Source organism: Macaca nemestrina, chromosome 9 (assembly GCF_043159975.1).
Source record: "Macaca nemestrina isolate mMacNem1 chromosome 9, mMacNem.hap1, whole genome shotgun sequence".
NCBI classification, from domain to species: Eukaryota; Metazoa; Chordata; class Mammalia; order Primates; family Cercopithecidae; genus Macaca; species Macaca nemestrina.
In genome coordinates this window covers 59,847,874-59,868,338 of record NC_092133.1, presented here as the reverse complement: position 1 = coordinate 59,868,338, position 20,465 = coordinate 59,847,874, and the positions used below count along the sequence as shown (strand labels likewise).

General features: G+C 42.2%; 1 long non-coding RNA gene across 1 annotated transcript in view; it reads right to left on the bottom strand.

The window, feature by feature from the left end:
- LOC139356242 (uncharacterized) overlaps positions 1-15,684 on the bottom strand; it is a 132,756-nt gene extending 117,072 nt beyond the window's left edge. Inside the window, exons 1-2 of the long non-coding RNA XR_011607794.1 lie at positions 15,453-15,684; positions 10,225-10,282 (exon numbers count right to left, since the gene is read on the bottom strand). This is a non-coding gene — a long non-coding RNA (uncharacterized lncRNA). The remainder of the gene's footprint in view (positions 1-10,224; positions 10,283-15,452) is intronic.
- Between the last annotated feature and the right edge of the window lie 4,781 nt (positions 15,685-20,465).

Genomic DNA, 20,465 nt, shown 5'->3' with positions numbered 1-20,465 from the left:
GCCTCAGCCTCCCAAGTAGCTGGGACTACAGGCTCCCGCCACCACGCCCGGCTAATTTTTTGTATTTTTAGTAGAGACAGGGTTTCACCATGATAGCCAGGATGGTCTTGATCTCCTGACCTTGTGATCTGCCCACCTTGACCTCCCAAAGTGCTGGGATTACAGGTGTGAGCCACCCCGTCCAGCTACCATATATGTTTTAAAAGACTAAATTCATCTTTCATTTGATTCTTTCTCTCTCTGTTCTTCTGTCTGTCTTTCTGCAGATAAGGTTTAATAGTTTAGTATAAAGAAAATAGAACTTCTCTCATATTGCTTTTGTACTTTGCACACTTATTTTTGCAATTATTATAGTATTGTAGAAGATATACATTATATTCATGTGAATTCTAATGGCAGAAATATTGACTAAAATGGATATTACTCATATCACTTTTCCATATTCAATTTTATACTAAAATGATCCTTTCATTTAATCTGTTAATCATAACATAAAAAGCTGCACTTCCCACAGAATATAGAAATATGAAGTTCAAATATACATTATATTATAGCCTGCTTTTCCCCACAAGGCTAATAGTATGAAATCAATTTTTGATATGGAGGTAGAAATTATAAATTATTTTTAATCAACAAAAGAACAGAATCATTAACTCCCAGGCCATGACTTGATTTGGAAGTTGATTAGGGATCAAGTTATCTTCCTGAAACCTACCCTCCAGTGTAAAATTTCTATATTGAAAAATATGATGAACAACCTTTTAAGGTTCTGCTTTTTATGTCTCTAGTACTTTGCTGCAGCTTACAACACACTTTTAAATACATAGGTTTTCTGAGTAATTCTGAGACAGAAAAGACCTTATCTTCTTAAGGTCCATGAAGACCTGGCATACTGATCTTCAAGTTGAATTCAGCCCACAGATCTATTTATCTATTTTGTGAAGCACACACAGTTTTTCTTAATTCATTGCCAATATTTAAAAGTTTAGCACTTTGACGCTATAAAAAAGAACTGGGCAAGGCATGGTGGCTAATGCCTGTAATGCCAGCACTCTGGGAGGCTGAGGTGCATGGATCACTTGAGGTCAGGATTTCGAGAACAGCCTGGCTAACGTGGTGAAACCCCATCTCTACTAAAAATACAAAAAAGTAGCCAGGCATGGTGGCACATGTCTGTAATACTAGTTACTCGGGAGGCTGAGGCAGGAGAATAACTTGAACCCAGGAGGTGGAGGTTGCAGTGAGCCGAGATAGCACCAGTGCATTCCAGCCTGGGAGAAAGTGTGAGACTCCATCTCAAAAATAAGTAAATAAATAAAAATAAAAAACACCACACGAAGAACTGGCTGTCCCAGTGACCCACATTCCCAGTGGCAACAACTGACTTGAGTCAACTTGGGTAGAGGATGCCCCTTTTGGGGAAGACTGTTTCTCTTCAGTTTGCCACAATCCCCACCATTCTCTTATACCCCCTAAAACTGAGATACAAGGTCAGTTGCCACTTACCATGTTCTACTGGTCCTCCCTCTCTTATAATGTGACTGCTTGGCCCATGAGGTATATGGGAAAAGAGGCCAGGTCCTTCCAGTAACCCCAGGAATGGTGAGGATGCATTACTCATAGATGAGGCTTAGGGTATTTGCTGGAAAAGCATGCAGCTGAGTTTGGAGATAACTTGGAGGGTTAAATACGGAAAAGACTTTCAAAGATCATCTCATTCAAACTCTGAGGTCCCAGAGGCTGAGTGACTTGTATCACATCACACAGTGAATTTACAGAAAATCCCAGCTTAAAGCCCAGGTCTCTTAACTGCTGGCTCCTATCACTGTAATAACAGAAATAGGAAAAAGAAACAACTACAGAGAAAGGAAGGAGAGTGGGGACACAATCTCCCTTCCCCCTCTCCCAGGCTGTGGCAGGCAGCCAACTGGAGCTTTCTGCATATTTAATTTAAACCTTTGTCTGCCCTGGCAAGGACAAAGTACAATCTGTTTTATGTAAAAAGTCTTCCCTGAGGAAAGCCTCAGCCTCCAGCTGCGAAACTGATTGATGTTCTTCAAGTCCCCAGGAACCTCTGCTGGGATCCGAGGTTGTGGTTTCCAAAAAAAGAGTCTGTGAAAAGGGAAGCGCTGAAAACAACAACAAAAATTTTCCTTTATTGTGTTTTCTCTCAACCTGGGAGAATTAGACTAAAACAAGGAGGGGGGTGTTGGGACATGCAAATAAAGACTATATTTTAAAAGCAGATTTCAGAGTCCCAGATGGGAGGGGTTTGGGATGGCAAGCTGCTGCCAGAGGGAGACTGGAGCCTTGTCTAGAAGCTTTATTTGCATAGCAAGCACTTTGCTTTTACTTAGATTGCCTGTTCCAATCAATAAAGCTACTAAAATGTTCTGAAGATGCTTTATCCACACTTGAGGAAAGACTGAAAGCATCAATATCCAATAGTGTCACTAGTGATGTTTTATTTGGAATGTTTGGGAAATGTTCTAATAGAGATTAAAATCCATCTTATTTTGCGGGTTTCCTGATACTATGTTTTGGAGAACCAGATTTGGGGTGGCATTTCTTGCAAAACCAAAGCCAGGTTTGAAATCCAGTCTCGGAGTCATCTCTGAATGTTTCTGGATTGGTTAGAGCCAGGGGATCTCCTGCCAGATTTCTGCTCCATCCCGTCTGACTTCTACTTTAACCTGAGGCCCTATGCACAGATAGCAACACTGATGTGCCCCCAGATGACCCAGAGAGGGCAAAACCACTACAAAAGTTCTGAGGATGATGGAAGTTTCACCCTGGAGGACTGGTCTCTCCCACTGATCCCTGGCCCTGCCTGGGGCAGCCTGTGTATCAGGCTGGAAGGAGGCCATGGGTGACAGTGCAAGGTTCTGCCTTCATCTTCTGGCTCAGCAGCCAAACTTAAGCGTGGAGTTAGAACAAAGCTATTGCCAGGTCAGGGCTAAGGAGCTCGAGCCTGTCTTGGGGTAGAACCAGGACCCAGAAACCATTGCCATGAGCCACCAGCTGGCTCTGATCCCAGGAACATGTGCAGCTGCTGCACAGGCCAGACTAGTCCTGCAGACTGTCACTGTGCCAGCCCCTCCATTAGGCCTCCCGGTCTCTGCTCTCATCAGGCTCACACCCAGTGCCCCATGTGTACTTTGGCATCTGCCTGCCTTTAGATGTCCTGGGATGACTGAATAAACCTTCAGAAAAGCCATGTGACCTGCTGATTCTTATCTTTCTGGACATCACACCTTTGTTCTAAAACTCCATAGAGGCCAAAGTGTATAGATTCAAATCTCTGAAGTTCCTTGGTATGATGAAAACGAAGGAATAAACAATTTCCCTTAACTCTGTGTGGTCTAATTTAAAGGCCTTTCATTAGTACTCACAGGAAAAACACGGGCACCATAGCAGCGGAAACAGAAATCCCTCCCCACATGCCCTGATGGCGGGGGGAAATACCCATGAATGGCCACATTCACAGCTGTTTCTAGAAGTGCTTCCTGGTATCGTGGGCATTAAAGCTTCAGTAATAAAGTTAATAGCAATACAATCATACTGGAAAAAGGTCAAAAGGAGGAAACCCTTTTTTAAAAATATTATGCTGTTCTTTTTACAAACTAGGTCATCTTCTGTACCAGTAGCATTCCTCAAGGCATTGGGTCCCACTGACCCTTTAAGAACTTACTCTAAAAAATCGGGCTGCTTCTTACCCCAATTTTGTTTCTTCCCAAATGTGTTAGGCCCTCTCCAACCTGGATACAAATTCCAGCATTTTGACAAGCTGTACCTAGTCCTCTATAGATTCTCTTATCACCAGGGAAAGGCCTATACAACTGCTCAGTAAGCCTTGGCCATAAGGCATGCTCCCTAATACAGAATAAAGGGCAGAATGCCACAGTGCGGCCAGCAGGCTCAGTCCCATGGAGAGCAGCCCAGTAGGGCTTAAGCTGTAAAGACAAGTAAGACAAGGTCTCTGTGCTCAGGAAACTGGTAATCTAGGGGAGGCCATGGATGTGTTGCTTAACAAGGTGATAAGTGCATGCTAGCAGTGTGAACCAAGTGCCATGGGAACTCCAAGGAAGCAATGATTAATTATGCAGGGTATGGGGATTAAAGATCTGGGAATGTTTCCCAGAGGGAGAAACAGTGGAGCTGAAACATAGAGGATAAGCAGGCTTTGATCATGACAAAATTTGGGGGGCAGAGTTCTCAGCAAGATACTTTCCAGGAAGATGCATGGTGCAAAAGTCTTCCAGACACTGAGAGGTTTTATTACATGAAATGCTTGGAGCATAGCAGGTCATCCAAGACAGTTGGAGTTTACAGTATAAGGTGGAGGGTGACACAAAAAGACTAACTAGTTGGGTTGAGCCAGATGGTGACTCTCGGAAAACGAACTCCTTGGATTTTATCCTGAAGGCAATGGTGAAGTGGATGAAGGATTTTAAACAACCGGCTGGGTCAAGGGTTTAGTTTGGTGTATGACAAGCAAAGTTGTCTAAAAGTGACTCTGGGAGGTCACCTGGGGTGGCTTGGACAAGCCAACTGGAACAGGGGCTTCCCCCCTTCTCCCAGTGGGATGGGCTGTCCTAAATTCAGCTTGCCACAGAACTGGAAGCTTCTTTCCCACCCTACACATATGAGCTACCACTCCCCACAGGCCTCAAATCTCCAGAACTGGAAAGCTGGCTTTCCCAGACAACCTCTCAGAACATCTAACACATAACTCAGACTGCCTAGTGCCTCAGTACCTATTTGCACCCCCACTGATAAGTTCTGACCCTCTTTCCACATGGAAAGCAATAAGAAGGTAGAGTGCTTCCCCAAAAACGTAACTTGCCATATTCCAAAAGATTCATTTTTCTTGGATTCATGAAAGGCTGGGAGATTGTAGATGACTCTTTTTCCTGCTGACACTTGCTTTGTATGTTTCTATAATAAAGCCTGTTTCTAAATTCATACCAAGGGGTATTTTGGAATGCCTTTTAATCCTGGTGTTTTCTGACCAGGGTCACCTATGAAGGCACCCACATTGTACCAAAGTGGGATGGCCTAGAAATGGAATAAGGCATTTCCCCATTGTTGATTAAAACTCTTTGTGTTGTAACAGAAAATCCAACTAAAACTGGCTTTAAAATTGAAGGAAATTTATTGTTTCACATAATTGTTAGGGTGGGCATAGAGTAGTTAATCCAATGTTTTAATGATGCTATCAATGGCCCATTTTTCTCTCTCTGTCCTACCTTCACTAGTGTCAGCATTTTTTTCTTTTTTTTTTTTTTTTGAGACAGAGTTTCACTCTTGTTGCCCAGGCTGGAGTGCAATGGCACTATCTCAGTTCACAACAACCTCTGCCTCCTGGGTTCAAGCGATTCTCCTGCCTTAGCCTCCCAAGGAGCTGGGATTACAGGCGCCCGCCACCAAGCCCAGTTAATTTTTCTTGTATTTTTAGTAGAGATGAGATTTTGCCATGTCAGTCAGGCTGGTCTCAAACTCCTTACCTCAGGTGATCCACCTGCCGCAGCCTCCCAATGTGCTGGGATTACAGGCATGAGCCACTGCACCAGCCGTGTCAGCTTTTCTCTGTTTTCTTTTTTGTTTTTGTTTTTGAGATGGAGTCTCACTCTGTTGCCCAGGCTATAGTGCAGTGGCATGATCTCGGCTCACTGCAACCTCCACCTCCTGGGTTCAAGTAATTCTCTGCCTCAGCCTCCCTAGTAGTTGAGATTATAGGCACCCGCCACCACACCTGGCTAATTTTTGTATTTTTAGTAGAGACAGGGTTTCACCATCTTGCCCAGGCTGGTCTTGAACTCCTGACCTCGTGATCCACCCACCTTGGCCTCCCAAAGTGCTAGGATTACAGGCATGAGCCACCATGCCCAACTATGTCAGCCTTTTTTTAAGGCTGACTCTCCTAATGGTTGTAGAAATGCAGCCAGTCACAATTAAGTCTCTAATAATTTACATCCGATGGCAAAGAGGGCTTCTAGACCAGCATTCCAGCCAGTGTCCTGAGATTCACCTAAACCAAATAAGTTTAATTAACATATTTGTTGTTGTTGTTGTTGTTGTTTTGAGACAGGGTCTCACTCTGTCACCCAGGCTGGAGTGTAGTGGTATGATCTCGGCTCACTGTAACCTTCACCTCCCAGATTCAAGCAATCCTCCCACCTCAGCCTCCCAAGTAGCTGGGACCACAGTCACCCGCCACGATGCCTGGCTAATCTTTGTAATTTTTGTAGAGACAAGGTTTCACCATGTTGCCCAGGTTGGTCTTGAACTCCTGAGCTCAAGTGATCTGCCCACCTCAACTTCCCAAAGTTCTGTGATTACAGGTGTAAACCACCATGCCTGGCCCTTAATTCATGTATTTATGCTCACATCAACTCATGCATTTACTGAACAAATATTTTTGGAATACCTACTACATACTAGCCACTGTTTCAGGTTCTGGGACATTGAAATAACCTTGAATGACTGATTGGCTTAAAGCAATTGGTACCCATCACGAGCTCTAGGAGTGTGTTTAATTTTCCCAAAGCACATGGACTGTATAGGGATGGAAGTAGATCCTTAGATAAAAACTTCTCTGCTAGTAGGAAAGGGGCAGGAGAGAATAGATACTAGTTAGGCATCAAGAACATCTAATACAGGCTTGCTCCTGAAAATGCAGTTCCAGAACCGGCATCACCTGGTAATTTACTATAAATGCAGAATCTCAGGTAGCGCCCCAATTCTACTGGATGAAAATCTGCACTTTAACAAGATCCCCAGGTGACCCCTATAAATGTAGAACTTTGAATGCACTCATCTACAGGATAGATTAAAAACAGTGTTATGACTGGGGCTGGAAGAGAAGGAAGTTGGAGAACAAAACAGTCTCTGTACAGACACAAGTTGAGATGTGCTGCTCATAACAGTTCTCCAGAGGGAATTGTGCAGCTAACCCCTCAGTCAGGGATGATTGTTCCAAAGAGAGATGTACCTACTGAGTGCGGCCAATTAGTGGATCATCCTCTGGGAGTTTGAAACATAAATTATGAGAAACAGATACAGAAGGTTGTTGGAGCAGGGTTAGCAGTCAACAGAGCCATAGAAGGTCTAGAAGTATCTAATGAGGGGCCCCCAAAGTGTTCTGAGGCTTAGTTATTCTGCACCTCCTTTTATTCAACCATCCAATATTCCCTTTTTAGCTTATGTTAGCTAAAAGGGGTTTCTACTGCTTGCCATTAAAACAAATCTTATCTTATATAGCTTTGGCTTTCTTGGTATAGTTATCTACTGATGATGAGATTGGTCTGCCTTGAGGGGGTCACCAAAGTTAATCCATGTCACCGAATAATGTCTGAGATGCTTTAATTGCTTTTCTCCTCAGCCTCCAAACTTGATCGCCAACACAAGCCATGAACACTGAACTGCATTCACAGCTGACAAAGCCATTTTTATATAACAAAGCCATTTTTATACAGTATATTTTAAAATTCTACATATTTTGAAAATGCTTGTGGTTTTCATAAGAAACATTCCATTGTTGGTTACCTTCTGTGTGTAAATGAATGTATCTTTCTAGAAAGATCAATTTATGTGTTCTCTTTAATCTGACCATCTATTGTCAACTTTTTTCAAATGCAGCTGTCTTTTATAAATATATCTACCAAATAATTGAATTGTTGTGATAGCAATTCTTTTTCCTTTTACATGTGAAATGTTTTCAATCAAATGTTGGCTAATAGCTAGGCTGTTTGGAAATTAATAATCCGAATAGATGGGAACAACAATATAGGCGTTTAAAGTTTAATTATCCCTTCAGGCTCATTGAGAGAATATCAAGGCTTTATTTATTAGTCTGATTCTGTATTCCTTGGAGTATTTCATCTTATTCTACAACACTCTCCTTTTCTTCTTTTTAAAAAATACAACAAAACAATGAGGAGGTCGAATCTTATAAGGAACAAACATGACATCACATAGGGAAGTGAGTCACTGTGCATCATACTGGGAACTGAGTCAGGACTAAACTGACTCACATCTTTCTGGGCCAAGTACCAATTCTAGTTATATCATGCTGGAAAATGACTCATTTACTACCTTTATTAGCTCCCCTCAAGATCAAATCAACTGCAAATTGGAGTAGGTCTTATGAAACTCAAATGGCTCTGCTTGAGCCATTACTCTCTGCTGGTATAGAGAGGATTTCTGTGTCTGAAATTAACTGGTGGTTTTGCCACAAGAACTCAAGCCCAGCCTTGCCAACGGTGTATTGCACTTATCTGAGCTAACCACATCTAAACATTAGCATATCCACAATCTTTGTAGTCTGTACATGTAAGCACATTTTTAGATAATCAATTGGTTGATTGAAAGCCTATCATTACTCATATAATAATCGTTGTAAAAAATCATCTGAGAAAAACAACTACCCAGTCAGTGCTTTCATCAACAGAAAGTCAAAGCACAGTAATAGCTAACAGCTCTCTTTTTTGCCTTATGGTTACGCCACCTCTGCAAGTAAACTGAATGCAACAGAGAGCTGCACTGATAAAGTATTCCAGTGAAAACCGGAAAGGAAGACAGGGAAAATTAAAGCTCCAAAATCACATCGTAATTTCCAAAGCATCTTAAATGGGTGCCTTTATAAGAAATACTAACATTAACACCTGGGAGTATACAAGGGATTATTTTTTAATGCATGCATTGATATTAGCAGAATCTCCTAACTGGCTAATCTAGCCACAAACACAGATAAATTTTATGCATATCCTGAAGTTCAGGCCAGGCACGGTGGCTCACACCTGTAATCCCAGCACTTTAGGAGGCCGAGGTGGGCAGATAACCGGAGGTCAGGCGTTCCAGACCAGCCTGGCCAACATGGCAAAACCCCGTCTCTATTAAAAATACAAAATTTAGCCAGGTGTGCTGGCGGGCGCCTGTAATCCCAGCTGCTCAGAAGACTGAGGCAGGAGAATCACTTGAACCCGGGAGGTGGAGGTTGCAGTGAGCCAAGATGACGCCACTGCACTCCAACCTGCGCCACAGAGCAAGACTCCATCGCAAAACAAACAAACATATCCTGAAGTTCTGACAACATTGGAGCCATTCTTCCATATGACAATAATTGGTTAGGACAGAATGTCCGCTGCTCTTTAGTCAGGACATTTAATGTTCTCTTCAATAATCTCCAGTTCGCCACAGCCCCCATTACAGTCTTTCCTTGGTGTCCATAGGAGATTGGTTCCAGGACCTTTGTGGATACCAAAGTCCATAGCTGCTCAAGTCCCTTATTTAAAATAGTGTAGTATTTTCATGTAACCTATATACATCCTTCACACACTTTACCCGTAGATTTCTTGTAGTATTTAATACAAATGCAATGTAAATATTTGTTATATTGTATTTTTAAATGTGTTTTGCTGTATCACTATTTTTTATGGAGTTTTTTTTTCTGAATTATTTTTAATCCATGGTTGCTTGTATCTGTGGATGCAGAACCCGATAATACGGAGAGCCAACTATACTCCCTTTTGTCTTAACCAGCTCCGTTTCACATTACTTACTTGATTCTGATAGGCATTTGAGTTTGCAACCCCTGATAAGTAGATTCCTAAGTTACTCTTGCTGTTTAAATATAATAAACAAAAATAGAAAAACAGTTGTTTTTTGAGACGGAGTTTCACTCTTGTTGCCCAGGCTGGAGTGCAGTGGCGCCATCTTGGCTCACCGCAACCTCCGCCTCCCGGGTTCAAGTGATTCTCCTGCCTCAGCCTCCTAAGTAGTTTAAATTACAGGCGCCACCACCATGCCTGGCTAATTTTGTATTTTTAGTAGAGACGGGGTTTCTCCATGTTGGTCAGACTGGTCTTGAACTCCCGACCTCAGGTGATTCACCCACCTCGGCCTCTCAAAGTGCTGGGATTACAGGCGTGAGTCACTGCACCCGGCTCCAATCTATATGTTCTTCAAGGAAGAGCTGACCTCAACAGGTTGCCTTTCCTGAGCTCCAATGTCACTGGCTGCGCTCTGTGATTGGACAATGGGAGGCGCAGGCTTGGGAGTGTAAAGGAGACGAGGAGTGGGAAGAAACCTGAAGCCACAGCTCCGCCACACTGGATGGCTTCTCAGGTGACAGACAGGTCCCTTCTCTGGCTTCAGCTCCTGCTGGGCAGGCCTGCCATGGTTCTAGCCACTGCCAGCTGATCCCGGCTCCTGGGGCCTTACCTCCTTCACTTCTTTTTCTCTTGATAAACCCCTGTTTGGCTCCCAGCTTCTCCAGCACCTGTGTAAACAATTACCGTACCCAGACTGAGTAACTTCTCTTGTAAATACTTAAAGTGGTTTCTGATTTCTTTGCTAGATCCTAATTGATACATATATACATGAAGAATTGATGTATTAAATAGTGACTTGCCAAGTAGGGCAGTTACGATATTCGAAACTAGAACACAAACACTGTCTCCTCCTCGCCCCCAATATGCAGGAATTGCTTAGATGACTATTCAAGATTTCCCTCACTGAGCTTCAGGAAGAACTGGGCCACTGTCCGAGCAAGAGCAATCGTAATATGAATCCACTGTCCTTGAAGTGTGTTATAAGCAACCAAACACCCCGTGGTTGTCATGCCATTGGCTCAACTATGAAAAACATACGAGTATGTGATGGACATGCGGTGCAGCCCACAAACTCAGTGTGCCAAGAGCTCTTGCAGTTCTTGAGTTCATTTATATTAGCAGAAGGTTTTAAAGAGGTAGTGGGAGAAGATGAAAGCAGAAATGTTTATATTTTTTAAAAAGAGGAAGGCAGAGGTGAAAATCAGAAAGAGAAGGGGCGAGAGGAGCTAACTCATGGGACTACTGGTGTGAGGATGATGCAATCAATTCCCAACCCAGAGCAAGGCACAGAAAGGGAATGAACTAGTAGCCCAAAGAGGAAGTGGGACAAGCACTAGTTCCTCCTTCATCAGTCACTCTCGAGGCTTCATAGTCTAGTGGAAATGCTCACATTTTGGAAAGGCAGATATTCTTAGACAAATGCAAATTGAAAACTGCATTTCACATAAACAAAGAATGATTTGCAGGTTGACTTCCTTGTTACCAGTTCAAATATAAAAAGCTACTCTCCTTTAGCATATATAGTAAAGGATGGCTTACATACTAGATTTCTTCTGCTGCCTGGATTATAAATTATGAAAAATTACACAAGTGTTATTATTTTATATATATATTACACACACCATGTAAACATATATACAAAGTATCTATATATACAAAAATTATACAAATTCTAGAATTACACAATTTCTGAGCCATTAAACCAAATGTTCTATGCCCCATCTTCCAGGACCTGTTGTTTTTTTAAACAAGCCTAAATACACATACACCCTCCAAACACTTCTTGAGATATTTCAAATAAACTCATTTTATTAAATCAAGCTGAGTTTTATTTTTTTTAGAGATGGGGTTTTGCTATGTTGTCAACACTGGTCTCAAACATCTGGGCTCAAAGGATCCTTGGGCTTCACCCTCCTGAGTAGTTGGGACTACAGGCACACACTGCTGCACCCAATGTGGTTTTTTATATTCTATATTCACCTGCATTGTTCCATGAAAAATGTAATATAAATGCAAGCACATGCTGCAAATGATAAATTAGAAAAACATCTGTGCTTTTTACATCATCCTGCCCTGGAAAGAAGGCACCCAGGACAATCCTGGCAGCTGGCACACTCTACATGGTGTGCTCATTACCACAAGTAAATAAAGTCAGTAAATTACTGGCAGAGCACAGGGGGGCATGATGAGTCTAGGAAATAACCCTTTCATCAAACTCTCTGCACATTGTATATTGCCTGGGCAAAAAGCAAATAATGATGATCAATGGGGAATAAATATTTTAGTCAAAGAGGAATGGAGATGAATATATACTATAAATTATTAACCAGCACTTGTACTCTATCCCCTTGGCACAGCATGAAATAGGCTTCTAAAGAAACAGGATACATATCTTCTACTTACTTAGCAATGTTTTCTTCAACCAATGAATACTACTCATAAAGATGCACATCTCTAAGACATTCAAGAGAAAAAATACATACCTGAATTTCTCTACCTTTCTGAAACAGAATGTAAATCAAACATAAATATTCTTATGCTTATATAAATATATACGTTTTATGTGATATGTCCATAAATATTACTGTGCTACAGCAGAGAAACCGTCATTGGACTGGAAACTGAGACCCATCAGTTCTAGCTTGCCCTTGGCTATGACGGGTAGTGACATTTTAAACTCTCTGGGCCTTCGTTTTCTCAACATAAAATAAGGGGTTAAATCAGAGATGACTTTGAAGAACGCTTTCAGCTTTAAAATTCTTCATAAGGGCCTTATAATGAGCAACATGTAAGAAGGATTCGGAAAAAGTGAGGCGGGCTTCAGCATAAAAATGAAAAACATTATGTAAAAATTGCCAGGGAGGTGTGGTGGCCCATGCCTGTAATCCCAGCACTTTGGGAGGCCAAGGCAGGTGGAACACTTGAGGACAGGCGTTCAAGACCAGCCTGGCCAACATGGGGAAACCTCGTCTCTACTAAAAATGCAAAAATTAGCCAGGTGTGGTGGTGGGCACCTGTAATCCCGGCTACCTTGGGAAGCTGAGGCAAAAGAATTGCTTGAACCCAGGAGGCGGAGGTTGCAGTGAGCCGAGATTGTGCCACTGCACTCCAGCCTGGGTGACAGGGTGAGACTCCATCTCAAGAAAAACAAAATTGCCAATTCTTTAAGCCAAGGAAATATATACCGGTACAGGAGAAAAAACATATCTCTCTCCCTCTCTATACACACACACACACACACACACACACACAATCATATATATATATATAAGTTGCTGCTCTCTTAATAAAAAAATTATGAACCAATAATTGTACACATAAGCAAAGGAGTTCTGTATTTGCATAGTATCATGAAAGTTACACAGGGAATTATTCAATCATTTGCATTGAAAATTTGAGAAACAGTAATACTTGAAACATTGAGCAATCATAGACTTGTAATTTCCTGAATATGCAATTCTAATAAACAAAGGGGAAGGCAGCATTCACTACATGCTTTAGAAGAGCCTAAAATTAATTACTGGGTTACTGTTTGCCAAGAGCCCACAACAGGGAAACATAATATTCTTTATAATACAAAGCAGGCTGTGATGAGGCTACTTATAGGAAGGTATTCATAAGCTCAAGAGAACACAGAGGAGGGGCGAGGGGAACCATGAGAAGAGAAATCGTTCTAATTGTTTAGGAGTTGTTTTGAAAAATAAAGAGAAGCCTCTGAATGACCTCTGTGGCACAGGAAACAGTTTGTGCTTTTGGAAGAAATCCAGTAGATGTCAGAGCTTAAAGAAGTTCGGAGATCATCTAGTCTTATCTTCCCATTTTAGAGATAAAGAAATGAAGGCCAGAAAGGGTATCTAGTTTGCCCTGTGCTAAATATTTGGCAGTTAGACTAGAAATAAAGTCTTCTAACTCCCAATCCAGCTTGCTTTTCCTTACTGCCTCCCTTTTCTCTGTGTAGGTCCAAAACAAATCCTTTCCTCAGTGATTTATGGCAATGGTCCTCCTGGGATGAATAGAATATACTGTTACTTCTCCCTCCCTGAGAAGTTCTTCCCAACCCATGAAGTTTTTCCCAAGCTGACTAATGCTTTGCTTGGTCAGAATTGTTTTTGAGCCATCGTTCTAAATATCATCTCCCAGCTGAGTGATCTGAGACTCAAACTATTCATACTCACTGACATTACTGTGTTACTCCCGGGACTGGAAGAGCCAGCCTGGCCTGTGTGATGGAGGTTGGTGACTCACTGACCAAGTGTCATACAAGGGAATATGATCTCTCAGAAGGACTCGGGTTTTGATGTTAGGTGGCATATAAATCTCTCTGTATCTCAGTTTTCTTGTCTGTTACCTAGAGACAAATATTTATTTAAATTTTCTAAGACTGCAGAAATAAAAAATAATTGTTAATGGTTTTAATCTGGTTTCATAGACACAACTTTGATTCTTCAAGCAGGAAGCAGATCTTGAAAACTACCTAGTTTATTTCCTCTTTTCACCAGAGAGGGGAAAAAAAAGATAAGAAACATTTTGATTTCTTCAACATTATCCAGCTAGATGGTTTTAGAGTTGAAAAAACTGAGCTTTTTGACATGCAATTCACTGCTTTTGGCTCTATGCCACATTGCTCACCCTATTCAGAGTCCTTTATAAATGTGACTATCTAGAATATGTAAAATAATATACTCATATTGAGTCTTGGTGAGATACAAGATGGTGGTCTCCTATGCTATTAAAACAGTTATCCATCTCCCCCCAAATTAATGTTGATTTTTGTAAATTTTGTGGTAAGCCATACCATATAATTTCAGATATAGAAACATATTGGGGGTCATCTCCTACAACCTAACAATTCTGAGATGATCAAGCTGGGTCATGATGAACAAGGAAGTGAGGAAGAGGAGGAGCTCACTGTACTAAAATTGTGCTTTATAAAGCTGGAGCTTCACCGACACATAGAGGCAGTGCTAACTCTTCCTTTCCAATTTCTCCTTCTACAAGGGAAGTTAGTAGACTCTCTCCTCCCCACTTCCACACATAGCACTCAAACTTCAGGTTACTTTTTGGTGATTTGCTTCAGGCTCCTCATCACCTGACAATACCTGGATGAAAGTGACAGGTGTGGAGAAATTAGACCTAAGGCCTCAAGGGTCTAACTCGCCACTGGCTCTGGTCATTCTTTGGTACTTGCTCACTCAACTCTAATATTCTCTCGAGGTATAAATTCTACTTTACCAGCCTCTGCTGTGCTGTGCAGGAAAACAGCTTAAAATAACACAACTGGAAATGGATTCTGAAGGACCCAGAGGTCTGCAACTGGGGTGAGAGGAAGAAGGAAGCCAGGAAGAGAGCAGGACAGTTGCTAGCTGTCCATGGAGACTTGGGAAGAGCAGGGTAGTATAGAGTGGAAGCGCCTTGGAGGAGACAGGAGGAATTACACTGTTTCCCCATTGTTACACTGGGCTCAGAGACCAGCACTGCTTCTTAAACCATTCTCTGGACAAAACAATAACAACATTTCAAAATAAGAAAAGAAGGATTCTTCTCCAAGACAGGAGTCATTTCGCAGACTTGAAGCCAGACCACACTGAAGCTGCATCTGCAAAACTAATGGTTTTTCCTGACATTTTAAAGAGCACAGTTTAATGGCTCAGTGTTTCATTTGACATTTAAGAAGTCATCCATCTCCAAGAAGCTTATTGGCAAATCTCCATTTCAATTAGCAAATATGGTGTGCATATGAACACATCTACAAGAGGGGTCCAAAAAGCGTCTTTACAAAGGAAGCCCAGGACACGGTGAATGAATTGTTATTCATGCAGAGCAAGAACAACCCCTTACCTCAGGTCCTGCCAGTGCACCTTTGTGAAGCACTTCCCCTTTCTGTTAACCAGCCTCCTCACGACAAGAATGAAGAAAAATCAAAGTCCCTGCCTTAGTAAACTGTTGTAGTTAAGAAGATGGAGAGAGAGGGGATTAAATGACTTGATTCAGGCAGTGAAGAAGCAGGTATTCAGGAGCAAGACTGGCTGTGTTAGAACTGTGGCTACTCTGCGGCTTACAAGCTGTGTAACCTTGGGCACATTGCATAACCTCTCTTTGGCTGGGTTTTCTCATTTCCAAAATGGGGATAACAATAATACCTAACTCAATGAGTTGTTAAGATGATTAAATGAGTTAATATTTATAAAGTTCTTAGAACAAGCTGACATATAAGTGCTATAAAAGTTTTTGTTAGAAAATCATAAATAATATATATTTATTAACTTTTTTCAGACCATTTGTGTACTCATTCTCACTATATGTGACTCAGGCCAAAGCCAATCAATGTATCGCATTTCTCCTGGCCCCGGTGATTGCTTTGCAGATGGCACCATGGTCTCAATCAGAGCCAGCAGGATGATGTGAGTCTACTTTTGGGATTTCTGGGAAGGAGATATTGGTTCTTTTTTACTGGACTTACATCTTAGAGGATACAGAGCCTAGAGCAGCTTGCAACCATCTTTTAACTATGAGGGAAGAACCTATCTGAGAATAGGAGAGTGGAACAGATCCATGACAGAGAAATCATGCTCTGTTGATATTATTTGGGCTGTTGGACCACGGGATGCCTGAAGCCAAACCTTCTAGGTTTCTCAATTACATAATTACTTCATTTACATTTTTCCTTTTCCTTAAATGAATGTCTGCCGGGCTTTTCTTGACGTTGTTGTTTGTTTGTCTGTCTTTTTTGTTTTTTTTTTTTTTTTTTTTTGAGACGGAGTCTCGCTGTGTCACCCAGGCTGGAGTGCAGTGGCGCGATCTCGGCTCACTGCAAGCTCCGCCTCCCGGGTTTACGCCATTCTCCTGTCTCAGCCTCCGAGTAGCTGGGACTACAGGCGCCCGCCACCACGCCCGGCTAGTTTTTTTTTGTATTTTTAGTAGAGACGGGGTTTCACCATGTTAGCCAGGATGGTCTCGATCTCCTGACCTCGTGATCCACCCGCCTCGGCCTCCCAAAGTGCTGGGATTACAGGCTTGAGCCACCGCGCCCGGCCTGTTTGTCTTTTAATCACTTGCAACTGAGAGACAACAAACTGGTGCAATTTACAACATGTCTCCAGCCCGCAGTAAGTATTGTGGCCAAGGCAGAGGTGATATGATGGTCTCCGCACTCAGGGAGCACAGACCTTCCATCTTAGAAATACAAAAAATAGTACCCTCATCAGCACTGAAAATATCAAGTTCTGGCTTTGTGATTTTTTAAGATCAGGTCAATTCACTTTTCCCAGTCTGTTTCCTCACCTGAAAATATGGAAACTGGACTAAGTAATCCTTATGAACTCTTTCAGCTTAAAATTTTATAACTGTGTCTTAAATTAAGTTCTCCTTGGCTACTTTCAAGATTTCTCTGAAGCTCAGTTTTTCCATTAGCTACAAGGCCAAGGAGAATAATTTCAAAAGAACAGTTTATTTGTTTTCTGGTTATTGGACATTTTTAAGGTGGAAAGTGGAAAGGAATGGAGTGGAGTCAACCTGGTGATGATTTCTATGAGTTTTTGTTTGTTTGTTTGTTTGTTTGTTTGTTTTGAGACGCAGTCTTGTTCTGTCACCCAGGCTGGGGTGCTGTGGCACAATCTCAGCTCACTGCAACCTCCGCCTCCTTCAAGCGAGTCTCCTGTCTCAGCCTCTTGAGGAGCTGGGACTACAGACGGGCTCAACCACGCCAGGCTAATTTTTGTATTTTTAGCAGAGACAGGGTTTCACCATGTTGGCCAGGCTGGTGTCGAACTCCTGACCTCAGGTGATTTGCCTGCCTCGGCCTCCCAGAGTGCTACGATTATAGGCGTGAGCCACTGCACCCGGCCAATATGTGTGAGTTTTTAACAGCTTGTCTCGTTTCACACATCACAATTGGAGTCCGGCACCTCCTTTCATGTAGAAAAGATGCAGATTAGGTTAAAAAATACTTAGGAAGCATTGCCAGTCCAGAAGTGAGCAGAACTTTATGGCAGTTCTCTACAGTCAGCATAGAGAGCCGAATATAGAGAGGATCATCTAGCCATTATCCACCATGATAGCTGTTTCTCTTCCTCTTAGCCCAACATATTCCATGCTATCCCAGAATGATTTCTGCTGCATAGAAGCGTTTGTATAAATGGGGAGGAAAGGACAGGGAACTCTGATACTCAATGCAGAATGTATTTACAGAATAAAAGATGTGATAAACCCTGTTACCTAGAGAGCAGTTAGCAATTGACCTTAGTTATTTAGAACATTGGAAGAAGAGGAAAACTGACTATTTTTGATCAAGCCAGATAGAAGCCTCCTCATCCAAGGACTAAAGAACATATGCATGATTCATAAGAAAGCTCTTCAAACTATTCAATTCAAATTTAGACATGACTCAAATAATTGATTTTCTCATTACCCAGACCATCACAAAGTAGAAACAGTAGCTTAATTAAAATGTGAGGCTACGGCTGGGTGCAATAGCTCATGTCTGTAATTCTAGCACTTTGGGAGACTGAGATGTGTGGATCACTTGAGGTCAGGAGTTCAAGAGCAGCCTGAGCAACACAGCAAAACCCCTGTCTGTCCCTACAAAAAAATACAAAAATTAGCCGGGCATGGTGGCACACGCCTGTAGTCCCAGCTGCTCAGAAGGCTGAGGCACAAGCATCGTTTGACCCAGGGAGATGGAGGTTGCAATGAGCTGATATTGTACCACTGCACTCCAGCCTGGGTCACAGAATGAGACTCCTTCTCAAAAACAACAACAACAACAAAACCGTGAGGCTAAGTACTAGAAATGAACTTAACTGGCAGCCAATAGAAGAGAGAAGGCAGAAAAAGTATTAAAAGAAATCAACATAAGTTAAAATAAGAGCCACGCTATGGTCATTTATATATATATTTCAGTAACACTTGCTGAAGTACATTACTTTTATTTTTATTTAATTGACACAAAATGTTTACTATATGTCAGGTGGTTTTGTTGTTATTGTTGCTTTACAAAAACTACCTCATTCAGTCCTTATAAATAACTGTATAAAGTACAGGTCGGGTGCAGTGACTTACACCTGTAATCCCAGCACTTTGGGAGGCCAAGGCAGGCAGATCACTTGAGGTCAGGAGTTCGAGACCAGCCTGGCCAACATGGCGAAACCCTGTTTCTACTAAAAATACAAAAATTAGCCAAGAGTGATGGGGTGTGCCTGTAATCCCAGCTACTTGAGAGGCTGAGGCAGGAGAATCGCTTGAACCTGGGAAGTGGAGGTTGCAATGAGCCAAGATCAGGCCACTGCACTCCAGCCTGGGTGACAGAGCAAAGCCCTGTCTCAAAAAATAAAAAATAACTGTCTAAAGTACAAAGAGGCTAAATAACTTGCCCAAGACCATACTACGCATTACTGGCAGAGCCAGGATTCAACCCAGGTGGTCTAGTTCCAGAGTCTGTTTGCTGTACCACCAGGCCAGTCTGCTTCACCTTATAGTCCTTACAGCATGAAGGCCAGTTACCATTCGCTATTCATGATGACTGCCATCAACAAATGGAGAAGGGATACCAACATATTCTGTTCAATAATGCCAGGAAATAAAAAGTATCTTCTTCCAAGGTAATGATGTCAATACTACCAATGTCATAGTAGTGTAATAACATTATTAATATGTGGCCTTTGGGATAACTGGATTGACTTCTCATTCCCTATTAATAAAAGATAACTAAAAATAGCATTTTATAATTCAATTTTTTTCCATTCTAAGCAATAAACATTATCTTGGACTACTATATTGAAATTTGCTTACTGCATCAGTTTGTTCTCATGCTGCTGATAAAGACATACCAAAACTGGGCAATTTACAAAGGAAAGAGGTTTAATGGAGAACTCATAGTTCCATGTGGCTGGGGAAGCCTCACAATCATGGCAGAAGGCAAGAAGGAGCAAGTCACATGTTAAGTGGGTGGCAGCAGGCAAAAAGAGAGCTTGTGCAGAGAAACTCCCATCTTTGAAACCATCAGATCTTGTGAGACTCATTCACTATCATGATAACAGCACAAGAAAGATTCACTCCCATAATTCAATCACCCCCCACTGAGTTCCTCCCATGACATGTGGGAATTGTGGGAGTTACAATTCAAGATGAGATTTGGGTGCGGTCACAGCCAAACCATATTATTCCACCCGTGACCCCTCCCAAATCTCATATCCTCACCATTTCGAAACTAATCATGCCTTCCCAACAGTCCCCCAAAGTCTTAACTCATTTCGGCATGAACTCAAGAGTCCACAGTCCAATGTCTCATCTGAGACAAGGCAAGTCCCTTCCACCTATGAGCCTGTAAAATCAAAAGCAAGTTAGTTACTTCCTAGATACAATGGGGGTTACAGGCATTGGGTAAATACAGCTATTCCAAATGGGAGAAATTGGCCAAAACAAAAAGGCTACAGGGCCCATGCAGTCCAAAATCCAGCAGGGCAGTCAAATCTTAAAGCTCCAAAATGATCCCCCTTGACTCCATGTCTCACATCCAGGTCATGTGATGCAAGAGGTGTGTTCCCATGGCCTTGTGCACCTCTGCCCTTGTGGCTTTGCAGGGTACAGCCTCCCTCCCGGCTGCTTTCATGGACTGGCATTGAGTGTCTGTGGCTTTTCCAGACACATGGTGCAAGCTGTCAGTAGATCTACCATTCTAGGGTCTGGAGGATGGTGACCCTCTTCTCACAGATCCACTAGGTAGTGCCCCAGGAGGGACTGTGTGTGGGGGCTTCAACCCCACATTTCCCTTCTACACTGCCCGAGCAGAGGTTCTCCATGAGGGCCCTGCCTCTTCAGCAAACTTCTTCCTAGACATCCAGGTATTTCCATACA